We start from the raw sequence: 14,641 nt of genomic DNA, 5'->3' as shown, positions 1-14,641 counted from the left end.
ATGATTTATCTATATTTTTATCTGTTATTGCTACTAAATAATTCGCAATTATTATAAATTTAAATTTTTGGTATATGAAATTTCCTTTCATGGCTATTATTATACTTTTTTCTATAGGTTTTATAATTCTATCATCTGCTAAATATAATTCTATTGGTGTATCTATTCCTTCTCTAAAACATTCTTTTATTAATATCTCTGTTCCTCCAAGGTGTACATATTTTATTGCGTCTTTACTTTTTATATCGTTTATTTCTTTATTAATTATTCTTTTTGTTACTAGTGGTATACTAGCTCTTCCTTTTGCATATCTATAGTCTATTACATGTTCTTTTTGGCTTACTATGTAGTATTCTTCCTTTTTTATACTAAATATATTTTTTATCGTTGATATTTTAAATATTTTTTCTACACTTAAGTTTAACTCTTTTCCTTTTATTTCGTCAAATATATTACTATCAAATATTATTTTTTGATCTGTTCCTTCTTCATTTAAATATTCTTCCTTTGTTATTATTTTTATATCTTCTTCAGTTATTTGGTTCATTTTTATATCTTCTTCAGTCATTTGATTCATCTAATTCACTATCTATTTCATTATCTATTTCATTTTCTGAAATTTCATAAATACTATCTCACTTTCTAATTCATAATCTATATAATCTATCTGCATATATTCTGTATTTTCTATTTTTATTTCTAATATTTGTTTATTTTTTGGGTTTTTTGGTAATTTACAATCTCTAGCTAAATGTCCTAGTTTTCCACAATTATAACAAGTACATTCTTTTATAGATTTCTTTTTTCTATATGGTCTTTTATGTTTATAATTTTTTTACATAATATCTTTTTCTTGGTTTCTTAGATTTATATTTTGATTTTTTGTATTTCTTATATTTCTTATGTCTTTTTTTTTTCTTATAATATCTTACTTCACATTCACATTGAGGTGCTATTTTATCTTTGCAACATGGTAGATTTCTTATTAATATTTTTTCCATTTTTATTTCTTCTCTATATTTTTCACATAGATTTCTATACCATTGTTGTAAAAATTTTCTTCTTGCTCCTAGGGTATCTACTATTTTTGCTTCATCCCAACTTTTTATTATTTTTGAACTAAATGGTTCAGGTAATTTCCTAAAATATAATTTTCTTATTTCTTTACTTGCTTCTATATTATATGTTCCTTTATAATAATATTCTTTAAATGCGCATGTATACTCATCTATATAGCACATATTACATATTGCTAATTTTAATATTAAATTCCTATTCATATCTTTCTCTTTATTTTGCCCTTCTTCTTCTGTTGTTATACTACTAAATTCTTCTCTTATAGCTATTTTATAGTTTTTCAATATTTTTGTTAGTAGTATTTTAGTTGGTATTGATGTTCCGTCTATTTTATTATTAAAACTTAGTACTTTTTTGCTTGCTTTGGCTAGGTTTAAAAATCATAATTTTACTGTTCCTATTAATGTCTTTTCTATATATTCTGGTGTGTTTGTTGTATCTATTTTATTATCTAATAATTATTTTGACATGTATCCTACCCATAGTTGTATTGTTTTATTTATGTCTATTACACAGTCTAAATCTAAAAAGTTGTAATTAATTATTTATTTTGGTGTCCATTTATTATATTCATTCTTTGGATTATATCATTTAAACTTATTTTTGTAATTATAGGTTGGTTTTCTTATTTCTGATGTACTAGTTATTATATTTTGATCTAGAGTATTTACTTCTGTATTTATTAGTTCCAGATTTTCTTTATTAATTACTTCTAGTTTTTCATTAATTTCTAGTTTTCCTATGTTTTCTAGAATTTTTGCATATGTTTCACTATCTTCCGAATTATAATTATCTGTTTTTTCAGCATCTATTGCATTTATTTCTAATTCACTGGTTTCTGGTTCTTTGTTTTTTATTTCTAATTTTTCTTTAAATTGATTTATCTCAATTAATAATTTTTGTTCTTTATCTTTTTCTTCTTTTTCTTTCTGTCTTTTTTCATATAAATCTTTTAGCATTTGTAGTTCTTTTTCTAATTCAGCAATCCTACTATTTTTAGTTTTTTCTTTTTTTCGTATTTCTCCTATGGTTTGTTGTTTTATTTTATCTATTCCCTTTTTTTTTGTCTCTGCTATGGTTATTTGTTTTATTTTATCTATTCCTTTTTTTTGTCTATCTCTTCATTTTCTCTTTCTATTCTTACCATGGCTGCCAACTTATCTTTTAATTCTTTTTTTTTTCCTAACATTAAATATAAATGTTCACCTATTTTCTTATATCTTCTTCCTATATTAGAGAATACTATTTTTATTTTTAATCCTTCGTGATTTTCATATGATTTTTCCTCTATTATAAATTTTTCTTTGTTCATTTTATTTAAATGTATATAGGTTATGTTGATATACATATCCTAGACTATCTATTGTTGATTCTAAATTTGATATTTTTTCTTTTTGTGCATTTATTGAGTTTTTACTAATTCCAGTAATTATGTTATACTGTAGTCTTTCTATCCTTATTTTTAATTCATTACATTTTTCAGATATTATTTGTTTTAATTCTTTATATTGTTGTGGTTTTTGTACGTTATTCATCTAAACAATATCTATAATATTTTGGTGGATATCTAAATCTAATTTTATCATACTTAATAAATTAATCAAATAGATCCAAATATATACTACTTTCGTAACTTTAATTAGCATAGGCTTTGATACACGTGATGTAAAGACATCCAATGATCCTATATCAATAGTTTAAATAAGACTTTCATATCATAAGTCGAATTAGATGTCGCTAAAAATTGCTCAACATATCAAATGGGAGTGTCATCATCAACTAACATGTTTAATAATTCATTTTTATCTAGAAAATAAGAAAAATAGTCCAAGCAAGTCAAATAATTACTTTTAACCATTTACATAACTCAAGTATGTGAATAGATGATTGTTGCTACACTTATATGGGACCTTCATTCCCCAATCTGCAAATATAATAAATTATTTATTGAAAAATAATCAAAGAAAGTTTCAACTTACCTTAAAAGATGACCTACAAAGTCAAATTGTAGTTTCACTCTTTCGAAAGCATACAAATAATCCCAATCTAGTAAAATATAGATTCGACATAATAATATGATACCAAAGACACTCATATTACTATACTTCTAGTTTAGATCCAAAACGTCAACCCAAAAGTTAATCCAAGCATACAATATCAAAGTTGTATTATTTAAAAATTAATTTACCCATAACATAAGGAGTTCAAATCTGAAATTTCATAATAAATGAAGTTAAAATCAACCTTAAAATCATTAAAATATCATTTCCTAACTCTATCAGAAAACGTCAGAATTTTCATATTCAAACACAGTTTTAAAATGTGAAAACAATTGATAAATCATAATGTTTTGTCAAAATTAGTTTACCTATGCTACAAGGGCCTTACATTCCAAAAATCAACAAAAATCCATCACAAATTGATCCTCAAACAAAAATTTATGATTTCCTAACTTTGGTGTTTCAAATCTCATTATAACAAAATCATGAAAAACAAAATGGGTATTCTTGAAAAGTAAAATGAAGGTAGAAATGCATATCCAATGTTTGTAAGAGAAAGAAACATTAAAAATACCTCAATAAGAGCTTCCTAGGTCCCAAAATGTCCAACATATAAAATCCTCAAAATTATCCTTTTTGTAAAAAGACTAACACCTTTAGTGGTGACTAAAAGTTATGACAAAGTCCCTTAAACAACAACTTTTCACTAAATATGAGATAACTCCCTCCACAAACCCCAGTTGTGATGTTTTTTTCGGTTTTTATGTTGGCTATTAAATTTAAATATAGATCTAATGGTTTCATCCAAATATCAAAATAACTCATTTGCTATAGGTGGTAATAGTATACCTCAATGACAAAAGCACCAAACCCCGAACATATACCCAAAACTCATCTGGGTTATCTCAAACACAAACCAATAGTGCAAGCTAGTTGTAACGATACTGACACCTTTAGTGGCATCTAGAAGTCACGTCAAAAGAAACTTCAACAATAACTTTTGACTATAAAGGACATAACTCCCTCCACAAACTTGGAATGCAACAATTGTTTGTGTTGGCTATGAATTTTCAATACATATCTAATGGTTTCATCCAAATACCAAAATAACTCAAAATTATCCTTTTCATAAATATACTGACACCTTTAGTAGCAGCTGGAAGTTGTGACAAAATACTTTTAGGCAACAAATTTTCATTAAAAAGGGCTTAACTCCCTCCATAAACTAGAAATAGGATGATTGTTGTTGTGTTGACTATTAAAATTCAATAAAGATCTAATGGTTCCCTCAAAACACAAAATTAAGTCATATTCTTTAGGTGGTACTAGTAAAATTCGATGACATACAACTTCAAACTCTGAACAAATACTCAAAACTCATTTGAGTCTTCTTGAACACAACAAATACAACAAACCAGTTGTAAAAACATTGATATTTTTAGTTTCTACTAGAAGTTACGATAAAAGACCTTTCAGCAATTTTTTTACTGGAAAGACAACTCCCTCCACAAACTTGAAATGTGATGTTTTTTTGCATTAAAATAGAAAACTTCAATACTTATCTAATGGTTCCATACAAACACCAAAATAGCTCATTTTCTTTAGGTGGTATTAGTAAAACTAAACGACAAAAATTTCAAACTCTAAAAAAATAATGAAAATTCATTTGAGAACTGGTAACACAAACAAAATTTCAAACCAGTTGAAAAATACATTCCATATTTGATGAAGTCATCAAACATCCAAATGAGATCATTGTTAGACTCCAAAATTTCAATGATTTTATTTTGATACTTTATTCATATTTTACTGTGATTTCTAAGTTGAATTACAATAAGGGATGATAATGGGACCATTAGGAAGTGTTTCAAAAATTTGGAATGCATTTTAGGATATTTCAGGACCCCAAAATAGTTAGGCTCCAATTTAGGGTGTGCCACAGAGGGATGGCACACCCTTATGCAAAATCCAGTGGCCTGGTGTAATAAGGACGAGTCATGCTAGTTGGTTTTTGTGATAAGGGAGTTCCATGCTCTTGGTGTGATACGATAAGGGCGTGCCATTCCCTTGGAGTGGCGCGATAAGGATATGCCAAGCCAAGGGTGCAGAAATACTAAAATTCATTTTTCTCTAAACTTTTTCAAGGGCTTTTTGGTCTTTTACCCCTTAAATGATTTTCCAACCATAATAAACATGATTCTAACCCCCATAACTCATATTATATGGTCAATTTTCTCCCAAACCCTCAAGAACAAAGAAGAGGAAATTCTTTGCCAAATATTTATGCTTTCAAAGTTCTAAATTGAGTTCCCTTCAATCAATTTCATAATGTCAAGGTATGTGGGTGAAAAAGGATAAACTTTCATCTTTCGCCCAAAATTTGAGTTTTATATGAGTTTTAAAGGCTTATTGGCTAGGGTTCAAATGCAATTTTTTTATGTTTTCTTAGTTATGACATTATTATGTGATTTAAAGTTTAGTGTGTATGAGAATTTACCTTTTTCTCATGTTTTCACTTACATGATTGTTGTTATGAGATGAATCTTAGTATTTTGGCATGAAGTTCCATGAGTTGATAAATGTACGTGATTGTCATCATAATTTTGTTAGTTTGCAAGTAAGATTATGTAATTTTACCACGATTCTCCAAGCTTAAAAGAAAATTCATACTTACAATTTCAAAATTTAAATTATTACAATATGATTTAAATTTTAGCTTTGATCTTATGATCTCAGATAAGACATGAAATTCACAAGTTTTTTATGAGTTTAATTTAAGCAAGAGAAGAATACTTGGTTATCAGTTTTATAAAACCATATACTATTTTAATTTGAATTTCATAAGTTTGAGCATGAGTATATATTTTAGGAGCAGTATTTAGTATCAAAAGGGAAATGTGAGTTCATTGTATCCTATTTCCTAAAAACTATGTGCCACAAAGGTTTAAGGGCCCTCTCCAAAGAGTGTCTCCTTACCCTAAGGGGCTTAGTTTAGTGATCACTCAAGTTTATCTTAGGTTCTATACCAATGGCAAGGATATAACAGCCCTTCTCAATGTGATTCAGATATTAGACTCCATGCTAGCTCACATAGTTTATATCGGTTATAAGAATCTCCCACAATATAGAAGCTTTCAGATACTAAATGTAATAGCTCTCTAGCTTTGCTAAGATGTTTTTTTAGGACTTATGCTTATGCTAATTCAGGTTATCATCTTATGCTTTACTATTCATGTCTAATAATATTTTAGATTTCAATCTCTTTCATGATCATGGTGAGCCTATATATACTTTGCATGCATATTTTACAATTATGATCAGTATCAGTTTTACTTGATGCATTCACACATGCATACTCAGTACATTCCAAAAGTAATAACCATATATATGTTTGTTTGGCTACATTATTTCATAATATAGGTTTTGGTATTCATCCCCAGACCACTTCTTATATTTTAGCCAGTTGGTGAGTCCTTATAGTTTGAGGACCAGATTCATGTTGGTTCTAAAAATTTAGTTTATTATTTCACTTTTTATGCTTTTAGTTTTGGGTAAGCTGGGGTATGTCCTAGTAGGTCTTCAGTTTTATTTAGAGGCTTGTCAAGACTAGTTAGATGATATATTCTTTTATATTCTCATGGTTTTTGATTGATACAGAGTTGCAGTACTTTTTTGAGATTGTCTGTTTATCTGAACCCAGTTTATATGTTTTCTTTAGTTTCTTCTCATGTTTAAAGTTTACCTGATTAGAGTTTAGATCTATATAGATATCATCGATTATCTTTAGGGCTACTTGTAGTACTGAGCATCGTATGACGTCTAGTGGGTATCCTCAAGTCATTACAAACTTTGTATCAGAGAATAAGGTATAAAGAGTCCTATGGAGTCTGACACGATGCATTACATAGAGTCTTAGTCATGGGTGTAAAGCACACAAAGGCTACAGAGTACATTAGGAACCATTCCTTTTTTCTTGATTTATATTATGCTTTAAAGTTATATCTATATTCCTTAATTAATTATTTTACGTGATAAAAAATGCCTCATCACAGATCTTACACTCGAAGAAATAACAATCAGTCAGGCCCACCACCACCAGCAGACCTTCTAAATGAGAATGTCTCGCATGTTGAGTTTTGAGATACCTTTCAATTGTTATCTTAGTCTATGAATGCAAATTCTTAAGAAAATTATCATATTATGTATGTTACTGAAGAGAAAGTATGGAATAGACTTTTCATTAGCTGGGGGATGTTGCTTATGATTAGGTTACTTCATGGAAGAAAGGTAGAGGTGAGAATGCAACTCCTATAAGTTGGAATATGTTTTAGATGACTTTTGTAGATAGTTTTTTCCTTATGAGGTGAGGGAGGCTAAGGTTGATAAGTTTATGGATTTGGGGCAGTGCTCTATGCTAGTGAAGGAATATTACCACAAGTTTACTCAACTAACTATGTTTGCACAAGATTTATGGTCAGATTCCTAAGCTTGTATGAGTAAGTTTTTGACTAGATTGTCTAACTTGGTAGACAAGGAGTATAGAACTGCTATATTAATTGGGAACATGGATATTGCATGATTGTTGACTCATGCTCAACAGGCTAAGGCAAAGAAATTAAAAAAATAATAAAGAAGGAATAAGAAGGATAGAATTGGACAGTCAGAGTATGGTCAACAAAAGTCAGAAGGAGAAAACCATTCTCAATTTTAGAGTAATTTGTCAGTACCTACACTGTCTTCAGCCTGTTCCCCTACATCTAAGTCCAAGCAAAAGCGATGGGGTAGGACATTGGCTACTAAATCTTAGCGTATCATTTCTGGGGGAATAACTAGTTTGACATGAAAAAAGTGTGGTTGGAATTTTTTGAGTGAATGCATGAAGGGTATAGATGGTTATTTTTTATGTGGAAAGATTAACCACAGGTTAAGGAATTGTACCTTTACAAAAGTGAGTAACAGAGATGCTCTCCCTTAGGCTCAATCCACCACTTTAGTAGATTAGTCAGGCCACCCATCTCTACAGCAGGGCCCATCTTCTAGTACTTGTGGTGGTCAGCTTTAAAATTAGTTTTATGCCATAACTTCTTGCTAGGATAAGGAGAGCTCACTAGATGTAGTTAATATTATTCTTCACATCTTTTATCTTGTTGCTTATATGTTTTCAGATCTAGGGTCAACCCTTTCTTTATTGACCCTACTTATTTTTGTGAACTTTGGTGTAAGTCCTGAGAGTCTTTCTAAAGCTTTTTTAGTTTTTACCCTAGTTGGTGAGTCAGTTGCCAGCAGATGGGTGTACAGAAATTGCGCTACTGCAGTCATCCATAGGGTCACTTTAGTAGATTTAATAGAGCTAGAGATGATATATTTTTATGTCATTCTAGGCATGGATAAGATTTATTCATGTTATGCATCAGTTGATTGTGCAACCAAGTGGTGAAGTTTTAGTTCCCTAATGAGTCAGTTCTCCAGTGGGAGGGTAATTTAATATTTCCTAAGGGTTGTTTCTTCTCCTATCTTAATGCTAGAAACTTAATATGAAAAAGGTGTATCTATAACTTAGTTTGGTTTAATGATGTCAGTCTGAAACCCCAGCCATTCAGTCAGTTCATATAGTTAGTGAGTTTCTAGAAGTCTTCCTAGAGGATCTACCTGGATAACTCCCAATAGAGAAATAGAGTTCAAAATTGATCTTCTTCCAGACACCCATCCTATCTCCATTACTTCCTATTGGTAACCTCATTTGAGCTTAAAGAGTTGAAGAAAAACTGAAAAGACCTCCTAGATAAGGGGTTCATCAAGCCTAGTGTTTCTTTGTGGGGTGATCCAGTCTTATTCGTGCGTAATAAGGGTAGTACTCTCAAAATGTGTATAAATTATAGACAGTTAAATAAGGTCACCATCAAGAATAAGTACCCTATCCCTAGAATTGATGACCTATTTGACCAGCTTTAGGGTGTCCGTTGGTTTTCAAATGTTGATCTTAGGTTGAGATACCATCAGTTGAAGGTTTGAGGATGTGACATTTTGAAGACTACTTTTACAACATGGTATGGTCACTTTGAGCTTGTGGTTATGTTAGTTGGAATAATGCTCCTATAGACTTTATGGATTTAATGAACAGGGTTTTCAAGTAGTATTTGGATATATTTGTGATTGTGATAATAGATTACATACTTGTGTACTATCTGAGTGAGGAGGAGCACGTGGACCATTTGAGAGTAAATGACATACTTGTATACTCTTTGAGTGAGGAGGAGCACGTGGGTCATTTGAGAATAGTATTACAGACCCTCAAGGATCATCAGTTGTATGTAAAGTTTAGTTTGTATGAATTTTTTTGGTAAATAAACAAATTTAATTTTACCAAAGTGAATATTTACAGAGACAAATAGGGACAAGCCCACTATTTCTCAAAATTTAAAGAAATCTACAGCATACTAGTTCAAGGAACTACACCTAAGTGTATAGGGGTTCCAAACTAGTGAGCAGCTATCCTACTAGATATTAAAATATCAACTATTGGCATACTCTACTGGTAATCCATCTATCCCTAGAGCTTTGTCTATTGGCATACTTTTGAGTGTAATCAATATTTCCTGTTCAGTGATATCCCTAATGAGTAATAATTTCTGTTGGTGAGACAATTATGGACCACTTTGAATCGCCACAGAGTTAGACATAGAAGCTCAACTGTTGATGTACCCATAAGGCTAGAAAAGTATCCAATAAACTCATTTTCAATAAGAAAAGGGTTTGTGATTTTTGTACTTGTGTTATCATATATAGAAGAGATGCAATTTCTTTTAGCCCTGATACTATGTTGAGCATGGAAGTATTTGGAGTTTGTATCTCCACATTTAATCCAGATTGCCTAGATTTTGCCTTAACAGCTTCTCCTTTACTAATGTCCATTGAGAAAGTTCTTGCAAAAGTTGTTTTTCCTTATTGATCAAGACCTGATTCAGAGGATCTTCAGCAATCCTTCTATGAGTAATATCTAGCCTTTCTCTGGTATGTTGGATTTTTTGAGCATAGAAAGTAAGTGAAAATTCAGTCCCTGTAACACAGATTTTAGACCTCTTAACTTTTGAATCAACTTTTGCATGTTTGTTCCTGAAATATGTCTTCTCCATGTGGATGCTACAATCTCAGGGAAGTACTTCTATTCCATCACAGTATTATAAATCTTGAAAGGCTTTGGTCTAGATAATTATTATGTAGTGTGGTTTATGAGGATATGGGAATGATCAAACACCCTTGTATTGAGAAATTCAACCTCAACAGACCTATAAATTTGCAGCCAATGATAGTTCCCAAAAATGTAGTCAATCTTTGAATACACCATGTGTTCCTACTGTTGTTTGTTATAAAAGGTATAATATCACCCCTTTTTCCTTTAGGGAGGTTAATAGTAGCCGATCCACACAATCCTCAAAGTCCTATATTTCCCTATGAGAAACAATAGAGCCCATTCTTTCATCAGATGACATTATAGAATTAAAATCTCCACTCAGCAACCAAGGTTCCTGAAAAGAGTTCCCTAACATTTTAAGGTCTGTCCACAATTCCACCCTTTCCTGCACACTATCTTTGCGTAGACATTGTAACATATGCAGAGAAAGTGTCACTATCAACAGTTATATAGTAGTGGATAAATTGCTCCTTAACCATAATTATAGAAACTTTCACATGTGTTTTCCATATAATCCAAATTTTCCCATTCGAAGCCATGGGATGGTTACAAAACTTACTCTATCTTTGTACCATCTTCTGTAGGATATTTAAGGCTTTGTTTTTCTTTACTCTGGTCTTCAAATACCCAAAAAACCCAATCTTATTCTTTTGCAGAAAGAGCTTAATCTTTTTCTATTTTAGGGGTTGGTTTAAGCCCCTGATGTTCCAAGTGGATATGATCATATATTAGGGGATTCCCTAGGAAATCCTGGAGGTTCCTCTTCAATTGAATATATAGTAGGGGGTCAAATTTGTTGGTGCTACCCATACTAGGACTAGACTATTCATTGTTACTAATCATACCAGTTACTTCTTGAGTATCCTTTGCCATGTCACTTGCAGAAATGTCTTTTTGGTATGAAGTTGGTAGTTTACTTGGACAAGTAGCATCTTTCCCTCCATCTCTACTTTGCCATTGTTGCTTTTGGGGCCTTCTTCTTCTTCTTCTTCTTCTTCTTCTTCTTCTTCTTCTATTTTGTCTCCTTTTCTTTATCACCTCTTTAAACCCCTCCTCCTCTTGTACTATATTATTATGTTTTGTTCTACAAGTCTCTGAGTTATGAACAAATTTTATATAGTCTCCATAATATTTTGGTTTCCACCCATACTCTACAGGCTATTGAAACACACCAATAGGGGTAACCATATCAATGTTATTGATAAGAGGTTGTGCTATATTAATTTCCACCAAAACCCTTGCATAAGAGATTCGTTCCATGCTGGCAGTGAATTGGTCAGAATGTTTGTGCTTTCCTATGGCACTAGCAAGTTTGATGAGCACTTCACTTGACCATTATCTAACTAGGAGTTTTAGGAAGGTAACCCACAAAGGGATGGTGGTTATATAGTCCGCGTTGAACTCAAAGTCTATATCCCACACCTGAATAATAAAAGATTTATTATGGAAGGTGTATGGTCCTCTTATTAACACCCTATCATACTCTTCAAATATATGTCACACCTCTTTTTCTTTACTCCAAAAGATTTGGATTTTAAGTTTGAAAGGGTTTTTATTTAAAGTGATAAAATGAAGATTTGTTTCGAAAAGGATTATTTACTTTTAAATTCAGAGTCGCCACTTGGAATAATTGGGTGTGCCAAGTCACCTTTGGGAATCCTTTTTCAAAACTATTTTTGACTCTTTTAAAACTGATCTGCGAACAGAGATTCTAGTTAAGGAAATTTTTTGACCGAGGGGAAAGTGTTTGGCACCCCTTGATCCTGTGGTTCGACCACGGTCGTTTGGTGAAGCATATTGGCTAATTTGACACTACAAAATGTATAAACCACATAAAAGCACGCAAAACAATCAAATAACAAACAAAATAATCCAAAATGTAATGTCCAGTCCAATTATACAGTCCGATATATCAAAAAATGCAAAAAATATAAACCTATGCTAACCTGAACTAATTCTAACTATGCTCCCGCGTTTTACCCGACACCTTGGGCCTTCACCATGAACATGTTCCAAATGCAAGATACCTCGGGGCATTCCCTAGATAAATCAATACAAAGTACTTTGGGGCATTCCCCGGACAAATGATACAAATGATCCAAATGCGATAAACTAAAAAAAACATTCAACCAATATTCCATATTCAAACATTCAACCAAACAACAAGTTCTAAAATTTGCCTACCCAAACCTATATTGCCTATCCATTTTAACGACAATGATCAGAATTAATACTTATCCAGAATTAAACAATAATCAGTATGTCACAATCAAAACAGTGTTCATCTTTTTAATTTCCCATTCCCACCCAGATTTTATTTATGCCAACATAAACTCAAGTCATCTTCGACCAAACCATTAATCAATTTCAGTGTAAGGCTATGAATCAAACCACATGAATTACAAGGATTCACATATATTCAAAACATCATGAAGTCACATCTTTAACTACGAAACATAAGAAAAGGATAGAGTTGAGAAAGAGACCACTAAAGATTCAGATTCTGATCGATAATAACAAATGAGAGAGGCCAAATCCCGAACTCTCAAACAAAAGATAAACCTTAACAACAGCTAAACCAACTCAATACAAAACCCAAATTCGCAGTCTGATTCAAATACCAAATCCGTGAAACCACTTCAAAGTATTCAACACCAACACCGAACAAACCAAAACTAAATTGAACTTACCAAAACTAACCCAAATAGACCAAAGCTGACCTCAAACAAATTGAAACCGAACTCAAAACGACTGAAATCAACCCGAAACAAGTCAATTTTGGACTGGTTTTAACAATTCGATCTTAGTTTTCAGTGATGGAGATGGTTTGGATAAGTTTTTGATGGGTTTCGAAGTTAAATCAGAACTAGTGCAGTGATTTTCGGTGAAGAGTGGCCGAAAAACTCGATCTCCGACCAAGTTCTTCTCTCTCGTCTCTCTCTGTTCTCTCCCTTTCTCTCGATCTACCCTATTTCTGGTGTGTGTTTATGGACTTCCCTAAATCCCTGTGCAATCCCTGTATCCAATAAATGAAGATTGTAGTGCATTTTTTTCAACGGGGTTCCTGTGTGTGCACGTGTTCCAAGAGAAGAAAAAAAAGGGATGAATATGGCGAATGAAGAAGAAAACTTTTTTTCCCTTTGACCTGTATATGTCGTGTATATATGGTCCTTTGCCAAAATGAAAAAATGGTCCTTTTGTCCCTTTCCTGGAAGTTTCCTAGTGGGGCCCCTTTCTAATGTTTATCCTTTTTTGCCTTTGTGGATAAAAAATATAAGAGGGAGGGGGTCAGGTGGGTATAGGGGTATGGGTGATGTGTCTTCTTTTAATTGAAAGGATTGTTAGGATGTTAAAAAGAATAAAAGTTTGTTAGGGATTTTGTTGAGAGTTCTTTTTTTGTATTTTTGTGGGATGTAATTACATGGGTGAGGGTTCATAGTAGGTAAGGTAAAAATGGGTAAAATGATATCGGGAGGGGGGGACAAAATTACGTGTCTACATCATGCCCCCTTTAAATGTAAAAACACAGTGTTTTCAGACAAAGAAGTAAACAATGAGACCGAATTTTATCCCGATCATTATTCAAAGAGAGGAGTAAAAGAAAAAAGGACAACTGAATCCTGCCGGACACCCTATCTATCCAAGTCATGAGGAAGTCAAGTGATAGGTATTTCAAAGGATTAGAAAGAGATGAACTATATCGAGTTGGAGAGTCGAGTGAGGTTCCATTGAGGTTATGGTCCGCGGCTCTATCATTACATCAAAATGAAAATTACAAGTCAAAACAGAAATGAAATTACAAAATCCTATCTATGCACTTTCCTTGACTCTTGACTTGAGTTTTATCACCCTATTCTTCAGGCGGGCTCCTAACTTGCAATTTCTTTCAACTTGTTGCTTGGTTTTCTATGCTTCACTTCGTTGCTCGACTTTTATTTATTCGCCCTGCTCTTCAGGCGGGCTTCTGACTTGCCATTTTTGTCCTTCAATTTTATCACCTTGTTCTTCAGGCGGATTTCTTCCTTGCAGTTTATTCAATTTCCGATTTCATCACCCTGTTCTTTAGGTGGGATCCTGACTTACAGATTCATTACCCTATTCTTCAGACGGGCTCCTGAAATAAAAAATAAAACTAGAAACAAAATTATACCCAACAAAGATTAAGATAAAGAGAGATTTCATTTTTCTAAAAATAATGTCCCTTTTTCAAGAGGGTCCTGAATAGAAATTAAAATTCCATTTTTCAGGAGGGTCCTGAACAGAAAGTAAAATCCCATTTTTCAGGAGGGTCCTGAACAGAAAGTAAAATCCCATTTTTCAGGAGGGTTCTGAACAGAAAGTAAAGTCTCATTTTTCAGGAGGGTCTTGAACA

The sequence above is a fragment of the Capsicum annuum genome, chromosome 4 (assembly GCF_002878395.1).
Source record: "Capsicum annuum cultivar UCD-10X-F1 chromosome 4, UCD10Xv1.1, whole genome shotgun sequence".
Classification (NCBI taxonomy): Eukaryota; Viridiplantae; Streptophyta; class Magnoliopsida; order Solanales; family Solanaceae; genus Capsicum; species Capsicum annuum.
This window is presented reverse-complemented; position numbering follows the sequence as displayed.